The sequence below is a fragment of the Sus scrofa genome, chromosome 4 (genome assembly GCF_000003025.6).
Source record: "Sus scrofa isolate TJ Tabasco breed Duroc chromosome 4, Sscrofa11.1, whole genome shotgun sequence".
Classification (NCBI taxonomy): Eukaryota; Metazoa; Chordata; class Mammalia; order Artiodactyla; family Suidae; genus Sus; species Sus scrofa.
In genome coordinates this window covers 117,097,934-117,114,230 of record NC_010446.5, presented here as the reverse complement: position 1 = coordinate 117,114,230, position 16,297 = coordinate 117,097,934, and the positions used below count along the sequence as shown (strand labels likewise).

General features: G+C 41.5%; 1 long non-coding RNA gene across 4 annotated transcripts in view; it reads left to right on the top strand.

The window, feature by feature from the left end:
• The window catches only part of LOC106508363, a 169,992-nt gene extending 154,754 nt beyond the window's left edge, over positions 1-15,238 (top strand). For 3 of the 4 annotated variants that reach the window (XR_002343569.1, XR_002343566.1, XR_002343568.1), the window contains 3 exons: positions 210-803; positions 3,417-3,832; positions 15,057-15,238. This is a non-coding gene — a long non-coding RNA (uncharacterized LOC106508363). Of the gene's footprint in view, positions 1-209; positions 1,858-3,416; positions 3,833-15,056 lie in introns of those variants that run through there. The other variant, XR_002343567.1, reaches the window with a different exon arrangement.

Here is a 16,297-nt window from a genome sequence, read left to right as displayed (position 1 = left end):
TCAAGGTAACAAATTTTCTAGCACCCCAATACTTTCTTTGGGTCCCTCATAATCCCTCCCTCTCTCCCTTCCCTGCTCTCTCCCCAAATGATCCCCTTTCAGTCACTATAGATGACGTTACTTTGTCTAGAATTGTATACAAATGTAGTCAAATGGCATGTAGGCTTTTCATTTACTTTTATTTATATTTTATTTTTATTTTTTTGCAGCAACGCTGATCCCGCTGCCCCACAAGGGAGCTTCCTTGTCTGGCTTCTTTACTCATCATAATTATTTGGAGAATAGATGTGAAACATTCAATTAAGTCAGAGTTTATATGATTTTATATGTGATCAAACTTGCTACACATAAAAAACCTCACATGTAATTATGTGATACCACATGCTTTGTGTATATCAACAGTGAAACCGATGCTCAGCTTTTTAAGCATAATTGTTCATTGTGCCTCAGACTAAAACTCTGCTAGTAACCAAAGCCATTTTCCTCTGAAGCTATAAACACAAAGCAAATGATCTGTTAGCTGCCAACAAGCTTATACGTAAGGGAATATAAATAAGACACTTGATAAAAGGCTCTCCTGTTGCCAAAAGAGGTGGCCAAATAACCTGAAAAACCAAGCTGAAGAGTGGCTGTTTTGAGATGCTGAACAAGACGACGAGACGGGATCTGCCGAATTCCTCTAATACACTTAGACTGGACGCTGCCCCCCTCAACACACACGCACCTGTGTGCACGCACGTACAATCATTTACACGTGTATACAACACAACGCTTTTGTCTTCCATAAATTGCTTGTAACCCAGGTTAGTTCAGCAATTGCTCCACGTTACCATTTAGTTTTCTTTATAATGTCTAAACAGGATTAAAGCTAAAAATAGTTTAAAATATTATTATATCCCAATCTCAGAACTATTTGATTGTGTATATAAAAATGCAAACCCAAGAATGTTACAAAATAACATCTTTTAACTATTTAAGAAAGATCGTTTCACATACAGCACCATGATATACACGAAGGGAGCACTCAGTGCACATTTTTCAGGTGCTCTGGCCTTGCGTCTTCTCTGTGCCATGTCACCTCACTCTGGCCTGGCTGACAAGCCATATTTTCACTTCCTTCAAAGCAGCATGTGCTTAATCTGACGATAATTTTTGTCAAGTTCATTAATATGTTTTACTTTTTTAATGTGTGTGCTTTTGTATTTTCCTCATTTTCTTTGGTTCCACATAGCTGAGGTCCTATAAATTATTTTGCCGAAGGAATGGGTGACTATTTTCCATGTCTTAATCTCTGGCTTATTATTTCAGACATTTAATAACCTAAGAGAGGACGCTTTTCATTTCAGAGTCCCTGTACCATATGCCTTAGAATAAGTTACAGGGGATTAAACCTGATCCATAGTCTCTTCCTGTCAAGTATGATATGATGTATGAATTTTTCCGTTGTGCCTCCACTACCCATAAGCCATTGTTTTCTTTTCTACATATTAACTCCCACACATCACTAGATAGAATCCTGTTATCTTGTGCTGGCTGAGGATATTATGGCAGCCGGGAGGTTTCTGTGTGTTACAGCACAAGTTGTCTTTTTCTTGTCTAATGTTTTGTCTAGTTTTCATACTGTGATGATGTTTTTAAAGGTCCCTTTTGTGTATTGTGTCTTGGATCTGATCATTTTTCAGAGAATTTTTTAAAAAATTAACCCTTCAGGTCATGGACCAGAGAATTTCATTTGTCAAATTCCCATTTCTTTGAGGAAGAGTCTAGGATCCTTTGAAATACTAGTGTGGAAAATAATAAAAGTGAAAGGAACTTTTGGTTTCTGAATAAACATGTATGTCATTTGGCTTACCTAAACAGGATATGAGTAGTACTGGTTTTGTTCTGGAGCCTTTAATACTAATTTGATTCACAAGCAAAGAAGGTGAAAGAAAGAAAATTGAAAACTCTGTTCTTCTTGGGATTTCCTCTTAGGGTTTTCTCATAGGTTGTAGCTCAGATACAATAGAGCTTAGTTGCAAGAAATGATAACAACAGGGGGTAGTTTTTAAGTATCAGTTAAACCCAGGTAATGCTATAGCTCATATCACGGTTTGTTTTTTGTTTTTTGGGGTTTTTTTTTCCAATACGTCAAAGAGAAGTCCTGTGTGACTCTTTCATATCAACCACTGCAAAGGTCTGAGGCGATGGCTCCTCCCACTTCTTCCACGCTGCAGGGATGGGCTGCTGAATGCAAAGCACCCTCAGGATTGTCCCCTCCAAGTCTAGGTGCTCCACCCTTCATTTGTCCTACCGAATGCTTCTCCATCCTGCCGAGCGTCCGTGTTCACAGCCAGTCACTCCTGATTAAAATAGCTGATAAGTAGGTAGTATGTATATAAACTGAATTTCCCAGGTCTGCTTGGAACATGGTGCTCACTAGAGGAATGGAAAATCAATTTCAAACAATAAATAGGGAAAGCAGAAAGAGTAAACAAAACGTGGAAGGGAGCGGCTTGTTCTGGTGACTAAGTAGGCAGCTTCCTGTGAGCCCTTTAAAGAACGATTTTCTATTTTATTTATTTATTTTAATTTTTAATCTTTTATTTTTGTAATCTCTTTAAAAAGGTTTTATTGCCGTAGAGTTGATTTACAATGTTGTGAACATTTCTGCGGTACAACAAAGCGATTCAGTTATACATGCACATATATCCATTCTCTTTCGGATTCTTTTCCCATGTGAATTATCAGCGAATATTGGGCAGAGTCCCCTGTGCTATACAGCAGGTCCCCATTGCCCAATTTTTTAAAAGCCCTTCTTGGAATTCCCATTGCTGCACAGCAGAAACAAATCCAACTAGTATCCTTGAGGATGAAGGTTCCTGTTGCTGTGGCTGGGGCATAGGCTGTCAGCTGCAGTTCCGATTCGATCCCTAGCCTGGGATCTTCCATAAGCCGTGGGTGTAGACCTTAAAAAAAAAGACAAAAAAAAAAAAGATGAGAATAAAAATAAATAACTTGAGATTCTTGCAAAGATTAGAGATAAATGATTCAAAGAGGCTTGCATGGGGCTGCCCTGCAACTTTGAATACATGATGTTATTATTCTCACGTTAAAGATGAGAATATCCCGGGGTCCATGTTAAAATAACTCTCCCACCATCACAACATCATTAAATAGCAGAGGCAGGTTTTCAACCCAGCTTGGTCTGTCTTTGTATGCAGTGCTTAGAGATTCCAGATTTTAAGCTCTTGCACCTGAGTGAATATGAGGGCATCAAGTATGAAGTCAGGGTAACAAATTAGAATGGAATCCTTCAATTCAGTGTTACATTGTACACCCTGAATATACACAACTCTACAAAACGGTTGAACTTCCCTGCATGCGCTGCATTCAGATATTTTCTTCTCTGTTTCATTCTGTTTCATGTTTTTAAGAATTTGAGTTCTGGCAAGTTGAGCAAGCTGCTGGAGACATGTCACAGGGAAGTTTGGGACATAAGACCTCAGGCACAAGCCACCTGGGAGCAAGGACCTCCCCCCCCCACCTCCACCACAAAAGTGAAGCCACCTTCCTTTCTCTCCATGGCCTCAGTCTCCTCATCTGGTCATGGTCCTCATTCTAATGGTCTTTCTGGGCCATGGGGTGCAGAGGACAGTCCCCCATGTGGCCACAGGCTTGGACTGGCCCAGAGGTTGGGACTGGCAGGCTAAGTAGATCTGGAGACGACAGGATGCTCCCCTGCTGCAAGGAGTCCATACCTTTCCTGGAGATGCTTGTTTGCCTGGCTGTGCTTGGGACAGGAAGACACTGAGACAAATGGAAGAGTGTTTCCTTCTGGTCTACAAAGCAGGTAGGGCGAGGCTTGGAACAACTGTCCAAATTCAGAACTTGCTTCAGAAAGGGGAAAAATTTGAGGGAGACGTGAATACTGGACTAACTGATGCTGGAGAAAATTTTATAATGAGTGGAAAATTTAGCTCTTGACTAGACCATGGAAGTAGAACATAAAACTGTACTGACCACTCTGAAGCAAGAGTACTGAATTTCACTTTCAAATCCAAGATGGCGGTTAGAGCTAATGGTTAGGGTGGGAGAAGGATTTACTCCAAGGAGCTCACCCCTTTGGGTCAGGAAGCACGATGAATATGAATTTCAGGGAATAACATTGCAGAGAAACGAAATGTCTTTCAAACAATCATAATGCATATGCAAATCACATTAAAACTAAATCGCCACTATATTTGATGTTGCTATCCACTGAGTGCTGTTGATACAAAACATTTCTCCACTCAGTTTAAGTGAATGGGGGCAGGGAACAGGCTTTCTCTATTAGATGTGTCTTTGTGCTCGTTTGAAATGTTTTGAGTACTTTGACCTTTACAAAAAAGGAAAAGCTGCCAGTAAATGCCTTTGTGTTCCTACTAATTTTGATCCTGCTAATTTCTGCCTTGTACAAAGAAATAAGAGATTTAAAAAAAAAAAGCTTGTTATGACCCACTAAATTGATTTGATGCCTCATTAAAGGGTAGCAAACTGCATCTTGAAAAATAATTAGGCAATTTTATATTCATCCATGTAAGAATTGATGAGAAGTATAAATAAAATTAGAGGCAGTGAAAATGACAGAATTAGATGCAATAAATATTTGGGAAGTGGAATCAACACCTCCTTAGGATTATTTGAGGGGAACAGAGTGCGAGAAGTTTGCCAGGTTGGATAACCTCATTCATTGGATAGGGAGCACTGGCGGAAGAGCTGCTTTGATGGGGAATAAATTCTGCTTTGGAAATACTGAGTGTGTAATGCCCAGAGGCATCTAGACAGAGCTGTCTGGTAAGGAGTTAGCATGTGAGTTGGAGATAAGGAGAGGCATCTGGGCTGGAGGTATTGATTCATTAGCATACAGGTGCAATGGACTTGACTACCTAGGGGGCCAGTGGGGAAGGTGGGCCAAGAGTGTAACTCAAAGGATTACCTGAAGGAAAGGCGGAGGGAGAGGAGGGGGAGAGGAGATGGAGAGACCCCAGAGAGGTAGAAAGTAAAAGACAAGGGCCTTTGACTAATACCTTTTAGTTACTGTGCATTGCCAATCACATCAAGGCACAAAAGAGTGTGGCTGGAAGATGACTGGCTGCATGGTTTGCTGAAGGGTTCTGGAGCAAGAGCAAGAAGTAGTCCCAAGATAACCTTCACCCCTTCACCTCAGGTGATAGGTCTCTTCCTCTATGAAACAAGCGTGTTGGGCTAGATGATATGTGTGGTGTTTAATTCGGAAGATACGAAAACCCGTTCCTTCATCCAACAAGTATTTATTGAGTTTTGAAGATGCTCAGATACTGCTTTAGTCACAGGGACATAACAATGAAGCAGAAAGATTATAAAAGCCAACATTATAGTGAGGGAAACAGACCATAAACAGGTAAATTATTTAAATTACAGTGTATTTTCAGATACTGAGAAGGACTAAGAGGAAAAATAAAATGGGCAAGGGAAAGATAGAAATATTGGGCCAGACTTCTCTAAGTAGCTGATAGAGCTGAACAAAGTGTGGATGCCTGAAAGCAAAGGGCTTGCGGAATAGCATCCCTGGAAAGGAGGACAGCAAGTGCAAAGGTCTTGGAATGACTTGGCACGTCTAAGAACCAGTAGGAAGGGGCAGTTTAAGTGAAGCCAGTGCTGGGAGCGTAGATGCAAAACCAGACCAGCTTGGGCCTTTGTTGGTCATGGTTAAGAATTTTGGATTTCTTTTGTAATTTGGAAAGCTAGTGCAAGGTTTTGCACAGGTGAATGGCTTGATCTGATTTATGTTTTAAAAAATTCTGTTTTAAGGTAGAGGTAATATAGTATAATGTTAATTCTGCTGGGATCAGTCTCTCAGCCTTTTCGCATGTTCTTAGTCGAAGGCAATTCCCATTTGGGAAATCGAGTGGGATGTTTTACTCATAAAGCAGCCAAACATTCAAGTCAGCCAAGGGATCCCTTTTATCAGCAGTCTGTCACTGAGCAAATGTTTTTAATAAAGAAGCTCCCAGAAATCTCATCACCTTGGATCCTCAGGTTGGAGCAGCCTGTGCTGTAACCCTCAACTTCCTAGAGTTCTTTTGAGGTCAGCTTGTCCCAGCTAGAGGATCATAGCTGGCTTTGGCATGGCCACCCTGGGGCCTCGGTCTCCACCGCTGCCTGTCAGTCACTGAACTTTGACTGAGTAATCCACAGGTTGCACAATCCCAGACTTGCTCAATACAAAATACTGCATCATCTGACTTTAGTATTTGCCTTTCACTTTATCAGATGATCCAATCAATCCCTTTAGCTGGCCTCAAACTTACGATTCACCCTTCTGGTCCTGCCTCTTCCTCCTGAAGCTGAGCCAGATGTCTACTGAGACAGTAGACATGGCTAGAAATGTTGTCTATCTTGATTGGGAGAGTGGGTACATAGACACAGGTATATATGTTTTTCAATACTCATCAGAATATACACTTAGATACATCAATTTTAGAACACTTGAATTTGGCAGTTCCTGTTGTGGCACAGTGGAAATGAATCCAACTAGTATCCATGAGGATAGGGGTTTTATCCCTGGCCTCGCTCAGTGCATCAGGATTCTGGTGTTGCTGTGAGCTGTGGTGTGGCACAGACACAGCTTGGATCCAGCATTGCTGGGGCTATGGTATAGGCTGGTGGCTGTAGCTCCGATTTGACCCCTAGCCTGGGAACTTCCATATGCCACGGGTGTGGCCTTAAAAAGCAAACAGAACAAAGCAACTTGAATTTGGAAAATAATATTATGCTAGATGCTCTTCAAATTGAAAAAAATTTGCCCTCAAGAAACTTACAACCTTGAGTTCCCTTGTGGTTAAGGATCTGACTTTGTCACTGAAATGGTGTTTGGGTCACTGCTGTGGTGGGGGTTTGATCCCTGGGGTCAGAAAGTTCCACATGCCACAGATGCAGCCAAAAAAGGAAAAGGAAGAAAAATACAAAACTTATAATATAAAGAAAGTATAATAGCAAACAAATTAGCAGATAACATCCAAGTGCCAAGTGAGTCGTCCCAAAATAAATGGCATAGGAATTGTATTGTAAAAAACAAACAAACGAACACGCAAACAAACAAAAACTGCACAGAGAAGAGTACTTGATTTAAGCCTTAGTCATTTAACAGACCAAAGGAACAGAGAAGAGAAGGTTTATTCTATGCAAGGGAAATAGTATCAGCAAAAGTGCAGGTGTGGGTGTGAAAAGAAATTGGGAAGACAGTGAGTAGACCAGCCTGGATTTATTCTGAGAAACAGTGAAAAATAATATTGAGAGGGACCCGATTTATGGGGGCTCTTCACTGCCAAGAGAAGAAGTTTAGAAAGTATTATACAGGCAGCAAAGAGCTATGGAAAGTGATGGAGTAGGAAAAGGATGTAATCTGTGCTTTTTAAAGGAAATCTGCCCTGCCCCCAACATTCCACTGCAGTCATTGGTTTATGTGACTCACAGATTGAGGCATACAGGGCTTTCAATATATTCTTCCTAACAAGGTCTTATGGGACACGGGTCAAAGAAAAATGTCCCAGCTCTGGGTAATCAGATTTTCATGTAGCCATGGCCCTGTTTTCATTCCAGACCTTTTTCTATCTTTATTCTGAGTCTATTCCAGCTATATCTTCATATTTTCTTCTTGACTTGACTTTTCCATCCATCCTGAAAATGTGTGGGTGAGCTCCCACTGTGGCTCTGCGGTAACAAATCCCACTAGTATCCATGAGGATGCAGATTCGATCCCTGACTTTGCTTAGTGGGTTAAGGATCTGGCATTGCCATGAGCTGCGATGTAGGTTGCAGACCCAACTCGGATCCTGCATTGCTGTGGCTGTGGCATAGGCCAGCAGCTGCAGCTCCGACTCGACCCCTAGCTGGGAACTTCCATATGCTGCAGGTGTGGCCCTAAAAAAAAGACAGATGTGTGGGGACTTGCGTCAGGTGTGCTTCAGGCTCATGGGCTATTCTAACTGCCTGTTTGTTACTAAGGCATTCCTGGTGACAGAGAAGGAAGCAACCCCCTGAGTTCTTATTTTCCTTAACTCTCTTGCTGCATTGAAACTGTTGACCTCTCTCTCTCTCTCTCTCTTTTTTTCTCCAGGATTCTCTTTCTTGGTTCCGTTACAGGCATGACACTGGTTCTCCTCTTTTCTCTCAGTGGCCCTCTCTGTCTCTCATTAGTTTTTCTTTTCTTTTTTTTTTTTTTTTTGTCTATTTGCTATTTCTTGGGCCGCTCCCGCGGCATATGGAGGTTCCCAGGCTAGGGGTTGAATCGGAGCTGTAGCCACCGGCCTACGCCAGAGCCACAGCAATGCGGGATCCGAGCCGCATCTGCAACCTACACCACAGCTCACGGCAACGCCGGATCGTCAACCCACTGAGCAAAGGCAGGGACCGAACCCGCAACCTCATGGTTCCTAGTCGGATTCGTTAACCACTGCGCCACGACGGGAACTCCTCATTAGTTTTTCTAACATGCCAACATCCTCAAAGGAAACCACTCCTCAAGTGTCTGCCATCATCCTTCTCCTCTTCTGCACTTTCTACCAGGCCATCTTCTCCATGCTAATGTCTTTGACTGTCTTCTCTGTGCAAGAGGCTCTGGACATTGCTCTTCAAACAACTGATGTTTGTTTTAGCTCAGATGCCCATCTAGCAATTCAGTCTCAACACGTCTGGACACAAACCCGTCACTCTCCTTAGATTGCTTTCCTGGTGACTTCCTGGTTTTTGTGAATAGTATCATTGGGGAACTGTATATCTACCAACCTTTTTGTTTTTACTAAAAAGGTACTCCTGAAAGCTTTGAAATAGCCTGTAAATCCCTCCTCTCTACATGTCTTGCCAGTATTTGAATTTTTCCAGCCAGTTAGTTTCTTGTATCTCTCGCACGTTATTTCTATCTATCTCTTTTACCTATTTTCCTTATTACCCACTAGGTCAGGTTCTCCTTCTCTCTTAAATGGACCATTTTAAACTCCATGAAGAAGCTCACTTGAATCCATCCTACATACTAATACAAAAATATTCTTCTTATGACATTGTATTGGTCCTCTACTCAAAATCATTCCGTGATTCTCACCCATTTGAATAAATAAAGCTAAATGCCTTCTCCTTGGCCCTCGGCACACTGAGTCCAACCTACCTCTCCAAGCCTAACTCAACACTCTCTTTCCAAAACTCTGTGATCAGTCCAAACTCAACTGCTTGCTGTTCCATGACTATTTCCCACACTCTCTTTCCCCCTTGCTTTTGCTTATATTGCCCGCCATGATTAAATACTCTGATTGAAACCAAAGTTCTAGCTCAAATTCATGTCATACCAGCTCCAAAAGGAGGGCAATGAGCCTTTGCAAGAAACTGAGTGAGTCTACATGTACTTTGTCTGCACTAAAGAGCCTAGTGCAGTGCTTAGTGCATACTGAGTTTTCAACCAGTGAAGGTAGAAATGTTATCTGAATGTAAATATACCTTCTTTCACATCTCCAACACACTGCCAGCACTTCTTTACTAGAACATTTTTTTCTGACCTTTACAAAATTATTTTTAAATTAGTGAATATATTTTCATCGTAAAAAGGAAACCAAACAATTGGTAAAATCTAAAGGTTTCCTCACCATTTCCAATCTACTTCTCCAACAAGGGGATTACCATCAACCACATCACGTGTATCTTTCCAGATCTGTTTCTGGGCCTTGGCGACCCTCTACAAACAAACAGTTACATTTGTAAATGACGAATCAACATATACTCTGTGATAAGAATGCTGAATCCTAAAATTAAAAACCAATGTACACATGGATATAAAATATTCATATCAGTACCATTCTTTTTAAATTTTTTTTATCTTTTATTTATGTATATATTTTTTTCTACTGTACAGCATTGTGACCCAGTTACACTTACATGTATACACTCTTTTTTCTCACATTACATGTTCCATCATAATGGACTACACAGAGTTCCCAGCGCTACACAGCAGGATCCCATTGCTAATCACTATGAAGAATGGTATGGAGTATCATTTTTTTTTTTTTTGTCTTTTTGCTATTTCTTGGGCCGCTCCCTAGGCATATGGAGGTTCCCAGGCTAGGGGTCGAATCGGAGCTGTAGTCACCGGCCTACGCCACAGCCACAACAACACGGGATCCGAGCCGCATCTGCAACCTACACCACAACTCACGGCAACGCCGGATCGTTAACTCACTGAGCAAGGGCAGGGACCGAACCCGCAACCTCATGGTTCCTAGTCGGATTTGTTAACCACTGCGCCACAACGGGAACTCCTGGAGTATCATTCTTTAATCATTTGAAGTATCCAGGTGTACCCAATAATAATGTTACTTTTATTGGACATTTACTCTGCCAGCCATTCTTCTAAATAATTGAGATAAGAGACTTCTTACAATCATGAGGTAGCTGCGGTTTTTATTCTCTTGACAGAGAGGAGGGATTGTAGCCCCATCAAGGTTTGGTAACTGATGCTTCCAGCTCACGAGTGAAAGAACTGAAATTCTGAGCTGGGCAATCTGGCTCTGGAGTCTGTACCCTTAAACACTCCCCTATACTTGTGCCTGATTCCATCTGCTGAGGCAGGAAACTGTTAACTGTGTATATTCCTGTAAGAGAATTCAGGGATCAGGATTATATCCTCATGGCTTCTCCTCCAGCATCATGGTGGTGCTCCATCCTGGGGCTCAAACCTCCCTAACTGCTCACACACTTCGGATGACTCCTTGGCACTAGTGCACGTCATGCTACTCAGCTGACTAAATACAGAAGGAGAGGAGGTCAAAATTGAACAGCAACTTGTTTCTACTCACCCTTTCCACCTGTGTAATCTCCGTAAGAGCGAGGACCACGCCCCTCTTACCCGCCACCATATCCCCCTGCCTGACACGTGGAAATCAAGCCACAAATATATTGAGATGCATAGAATTGTACACAGTGGGCCAGGGAGCTCCTGAGTCAATGTGTTCGTTCTCCATTCCAAAAACTGAGGGCTAGTTGTGAAAGCCATGGACAGAAGAAAGGCCCGAAGAGAAAGACCTAAACGAGCTTTCCATTTTTCTTATTTTTCGAAAGTGCTGGCATCAGATAGAAGGATAGAACCAAGTGTATGTAATGAAAGCACAGTCCCTGCTCCAGCTCCCTCACCCATCTCTTATTTTCCCAGGGAAATCATTTGGAATTTTTTCTATTTTTAGTTCTTCCAGTGGTTAGCTCCATATCTTTAAATAATATGTTTTGTTACTTCTTAATTAATCAACTTTAGACATTATCTTTACCTTCCCCCTGAGAAATATGAGGATTTATTAACATACTCTTTAAAATATGAATATAAAATATGAATATATGGTAGGCCTGGGATAGTGAGAGGTAAGCCTGCTTCTTGTCTAAGGATTTGCTGGAGCTCCCTGTAGGTGCTTCTATTAAGGCAATTGCCACACATCTGAAATAATCAGTTTTCATGTTAGTTCCCTCACCAGAAGCGCAGCAACTTGAGGACAATAGTCATATGGCTAGTTCGTGTCCCCCCAGACCTACCAGTGCCTTCTGGGTAGCAGACAGGCTCCTTACATCTATTTATTGACTGAATCAATGGATGGATGACTCATTAATAAAGTTACTGAATGAATCAATGAATCAATGACTGTTGATAAAGTTACTGAAACCTGATGATTCACGACGAAGGGACGATCTCAATGACTGATCATCCAAGAAGCCAGTCAACAACTGGTTTCAAGGTTGACCGACCAAATCTTCCTGCCACCCAAACAGCCAAAACTCAATACAGCCAAACATTGTCTCCACTGACCATGGATAGACCACATCCATTTTCCAGTGAGGAGATGTGTTCTTATGGTTCCTTGAGTAATAAGATGCTTCAATATATGTTATCATTACAATCATGCTGCCATTCACAAAAAGAGGGACGTCACCAGGAAGGCGAACTTAGGAAAGATTAGGTTTGTTTTGAAACACGTGAGACTGAATTGCTAGATGGGCATCTGAACCGAAACAAACATCTGTCATTTGAAGATCCATGTTCAGAGTCTCCTGAACAGAGAAGACAGTCAAAGATGTAGGCGTGGAGAAGATGGCCTGGTAGAAAGTGCAGAAGAAGAGAAGGATGATGGCAGAGACTTGAGGAATGGTTTCCTTTGAGGATGTTGGAGTAGCAGAAACTAGTGAGAGGCAGAGAGGGTCACCAGGAGGAGAACCTTGGCTTTTAATGGAGCCAAGGAAGAGGAGAATTCTTAGAAAAAAGAGGTCAACTATTGATGGATGTAGTTTCGAGTCATATAGAGTCATAGTTGGTACATTTTTAAGTGATTGTTTAAATTAACTGATCTTTTCAAACAGGAGTTGGAGATTTATTCCACTTTAACAAGTATTTCAAATGATTAATTTTAGTCAACCCCAACTGTATTACATTCCATAGTCTAGAATGGGAGCCCAAAAATTATATACCCAGGATCACTATTAGCCATTTTTGAAAGGGCTTTAAGCTCCTCTGCAAACTTGATCTTTCTCCTTTATTTCCTGTCTTAGTAAATGGCACCTTCATTGCCTAAGTTCTCCACACCAAAGCTGTTTTCCTGACCTGTCTCTTGTCCCCTCTGTGTACTCTGTGACCAGGGTCTGTTAGTTCGGTTTTCTTAGTATTCCTTGCATGTCTTCTCCCACCAACCCCTCCATAACTCCCACATGTCAGGCAAGATCTCATCATCTTTTTTCAAGGCCTTTGCAACAGCCTGATGCTCTGGTCTCCCCCTCCATACTCGGCAGTCCCTCTGCCACATGATACCAGAGCGGGCTTTGAAAATATAAATCTCATGAGGATTAGTACATACCCAGGTTACTGGATCCTCAAGAGCTCCCTGAGCCTGGAATTCCTCCCACTTCCTTTCTCCCATCCTCTCCTCGGGGCGGGCTGTCTAGAGCTTAGCATTTGTTTGACTATTCCCCCTGAATTGTCCAGAACAATCCCACTTTTAACTTACTGTCTCTGCAGGTTTACCGATAACTCTCTTTGGGTCATTCTTACAACTTTCCCATTCCAAGAGTTTGCTGGGGCTGCTGTCACAAAACTCCAGAGACTGGAATTGCTCAAACAACAGAAATTCATGGTCCTACAGTTCTGGAGGTTTGCAGTCCAAGATCCAGGTGTTGGCAGGTTTGGTTTTTCCCGAGGCCTCTCTCCTTGACAGGCGGTGGCCTCCTGTGCCCCCTCGAGGTCTTCTCTTTGTGGGTTTGCATCCTCTCTGTGTCCTAATCTCCTCTTCTGATAGGAACACTGGTCAGGTGAGGTTAAGGCCCAGACTAAGGACCTCATTTTAACTCAGCTACCTCTTTAAAGACCTTCTCTGCAAATGCAGTCATAGTCTGTGGTACTAGGAGTTAGGAATTCAATGTATGAACTTTGGGGGGCGGGGACACGATTCACCCAGATTGAATTGTGGGGGGATTCAATGTTCTGGGGGGACACCCTGATTGGGTTGGTAAAGGTACTCTGCTTTATTTTTTTTTTTATTTTTTATTTTTTTTGCTTTTTAGGGCTGCCCCTGTGGCATATGGAAGTTCCCAGGCTAGGGATCAAATTGAAACTGCAGCTGCCGGCCAATACCACAGGCACAGCAATGCCACATCTGAGCCATGTCTGCAACCTACACCACAACTCATGGCAACGCCAGATCCTTAACCCACTGAGAAGGGCCAGGGATTGAACCCACGTCCTCATGGATACTAGTTGGGTTCATTACCTCTGAGCCATAACAGGAATTCCCAAGTTACTCTACTCCAACTGGGTCTTCTGCAGGACTCTGTCATAGCTCCTAAAACTCCATGAAGGAGGATGAGGAGGACACAGTGCTGAAATCAGGGAGGGCTATAGCATCGCAGCTTTCTGGCCATTCCTGATATAACTCAATAGCCAGGGGACCTGGAGGGCAGGATTGAGGGAGAGCATTGATTGATCAGAGATAGGTAATTGCAGAGTGGATATTCAGGATCTAGCTCTAGTCCCAGGTGGTAGACGGAGCGTTAGGCAAGGAAAGGGAGGCACTAATGCAAGGAGGGCATTAAAATGGAAAATAATATGGGAAAAAGAATGTATGTACATGTCTGACTGGGTCACTCTGCTGGACAGCAGAAATTGGCACAACATTGTAAACCAGCTCTACTTTGATAAAAATTAATTTTTTTAAAAGTCTGCAAATAATAATAATAAATGCAGAGGCTCCCTGCACCCAGGCCTACTTCTAGGTCACCAGGTACACAGACTATCCACAGCGAGACTCAGCTTCAGGCTTCACCCTTCAATGGAACTGATGCTCCTAATCTATTCTACGTGCCTCCAGTTAGTTGATTTTGGAACAGAGGGTAAATCTCAGGAGTTCCTGTTGTGGCTCAGCAGTAACAAACCCGACTATTATCCATGAGGACGTGGGTTTGATCCCTGGCCTTGCTCAGTGGGTTAAGGATCTGGCATTGCCCTGAACTGCGGTGCAGCTCCGATTGGCGTTGCTATGGCTGTGGCATAGGCTCGCAGCCGCTGCTCCTATTCCACCCCTAGCCTGGGAACATCCATATGCTGTGTGTGCAGCCCTAAAAGACAAAAAAAAAAAAAAAAAAAGTAAATCTCAACTCTGGGAAGTGAGAATCCGCATAGCCAGAGGTTGCTCCTAATTCTAGAAAATTCAAGTCTGTCGAGTCACATGAGAGTTATAAATTGTTAACTTTGTTACCATAGAAAGTAATCATTTTCATTCCATTGAAATATATTAATATATAATAATTCCATCAAGGCTAAACTCTTGCTTCCAAGATTCACTAAAAGCAAAAACAGGTCAGTCAAGTTTTGCTCAGAGAAATTAGAATGATTATTGTATTCTTCATAAATTCTGACTTTTTCAATGATGTGATTAGGTGTTTTACGATTTGCCTTTGACTCTTTAAAGACACTATATAAGTCAGTGGGTTTTATGTGACTTTGTCAATCAAATGTAACCTAAATTTCTTTTTCTTTCAATCAGGTGTCTAATTGGTTTCTGAAATAAGAGGATATGGCCTCGGTAAATATCAAAAAGTTGACTCATCTCACCTACCCATTATGGAAAGGAAAATACAAAACTGGAATTGATCTTTCTTTTGTATATGCACCAAAAATTCATTAATGTAAAATAAAGTACATTTTCTATCAACTTTTTTTTTCTTTCGAAAGTGCTAAACTTTTTATTTATTCATTTTATTTTATTTTATTAATTTTTTTTTTTGGCCACACTTGCAGCATGTGGATGTTCCTGGGCCAGAGATCGAACCCATACCAGTACAGTGACCCAAGCCACAACAGTGACAACGTTGTTCCTTAACCCACTAGGCTACAGGGAACTCCTACACATTTTCATTTTATATGATACATCTGTACAACTGACACGCTTCTCATTCCTTTATCTCCATATGACACAATATTGTATTTCTTTGTATTTAGTTTTTCAAATTTAAAAGAACTAAACCCTCTATTGTCACTGCAATGCACTGATTATTTTAAGTATTAAACTGTTTACTCCTAATTTGGCTACCTTAGGTAGCAAAAGTCTGTTTGGACGTCTTTACTCATAACCAGGGCGTTGGATAAGAGGGGAGACAGTTGGCATCCAGAAATATGTTTTGCCTTCAGTGATCCAACTGATTTTGATACAGGGTTTTGATATCACACTGGATTAAAAAAATCACAATTATACAGGTTTCTCTTTGAGAAGATGGGGGTAGGGAAGCTGGCTATCTTAAGATGACTAGGAATTCTTATTGGGAGAGACAACTTGTAATGATTGGCAAGGGGAGAAGAGGAAGAAATTTTATAATAGAATGAGAAGTATTCTTTCTTCCAAATCGCTTATTAAATACATCTTGTTTTAAAGGACAAATATTGAAACACATACTTTAAAAAAAGACCATCTGTTTAAATGGTCAATTTCATTGTTAATTTCTCTGGCTTTTTGAATTATTTTAAAATACAGAAATTTAAGTAGTTTATCTTCTTCCTTTGTGTCTCCTACATGCTCAAACTAGTACCTCCCATGAGTTCAACCACTGTGAGTGAAGTTTAACAATATAAGAAAGTTCATCAAAGCCTGTTGACAGTTAATCATAGTACAGAGTATTTTTACCTAATTTTTGTCCTTATTTTGTATTTGTTAATAGATATACCCTCTTTCTTATAGGCCCACTAGGCATTGTCCTAGATCATAGAAATGCATGCCTTCTTGAGTTAGTC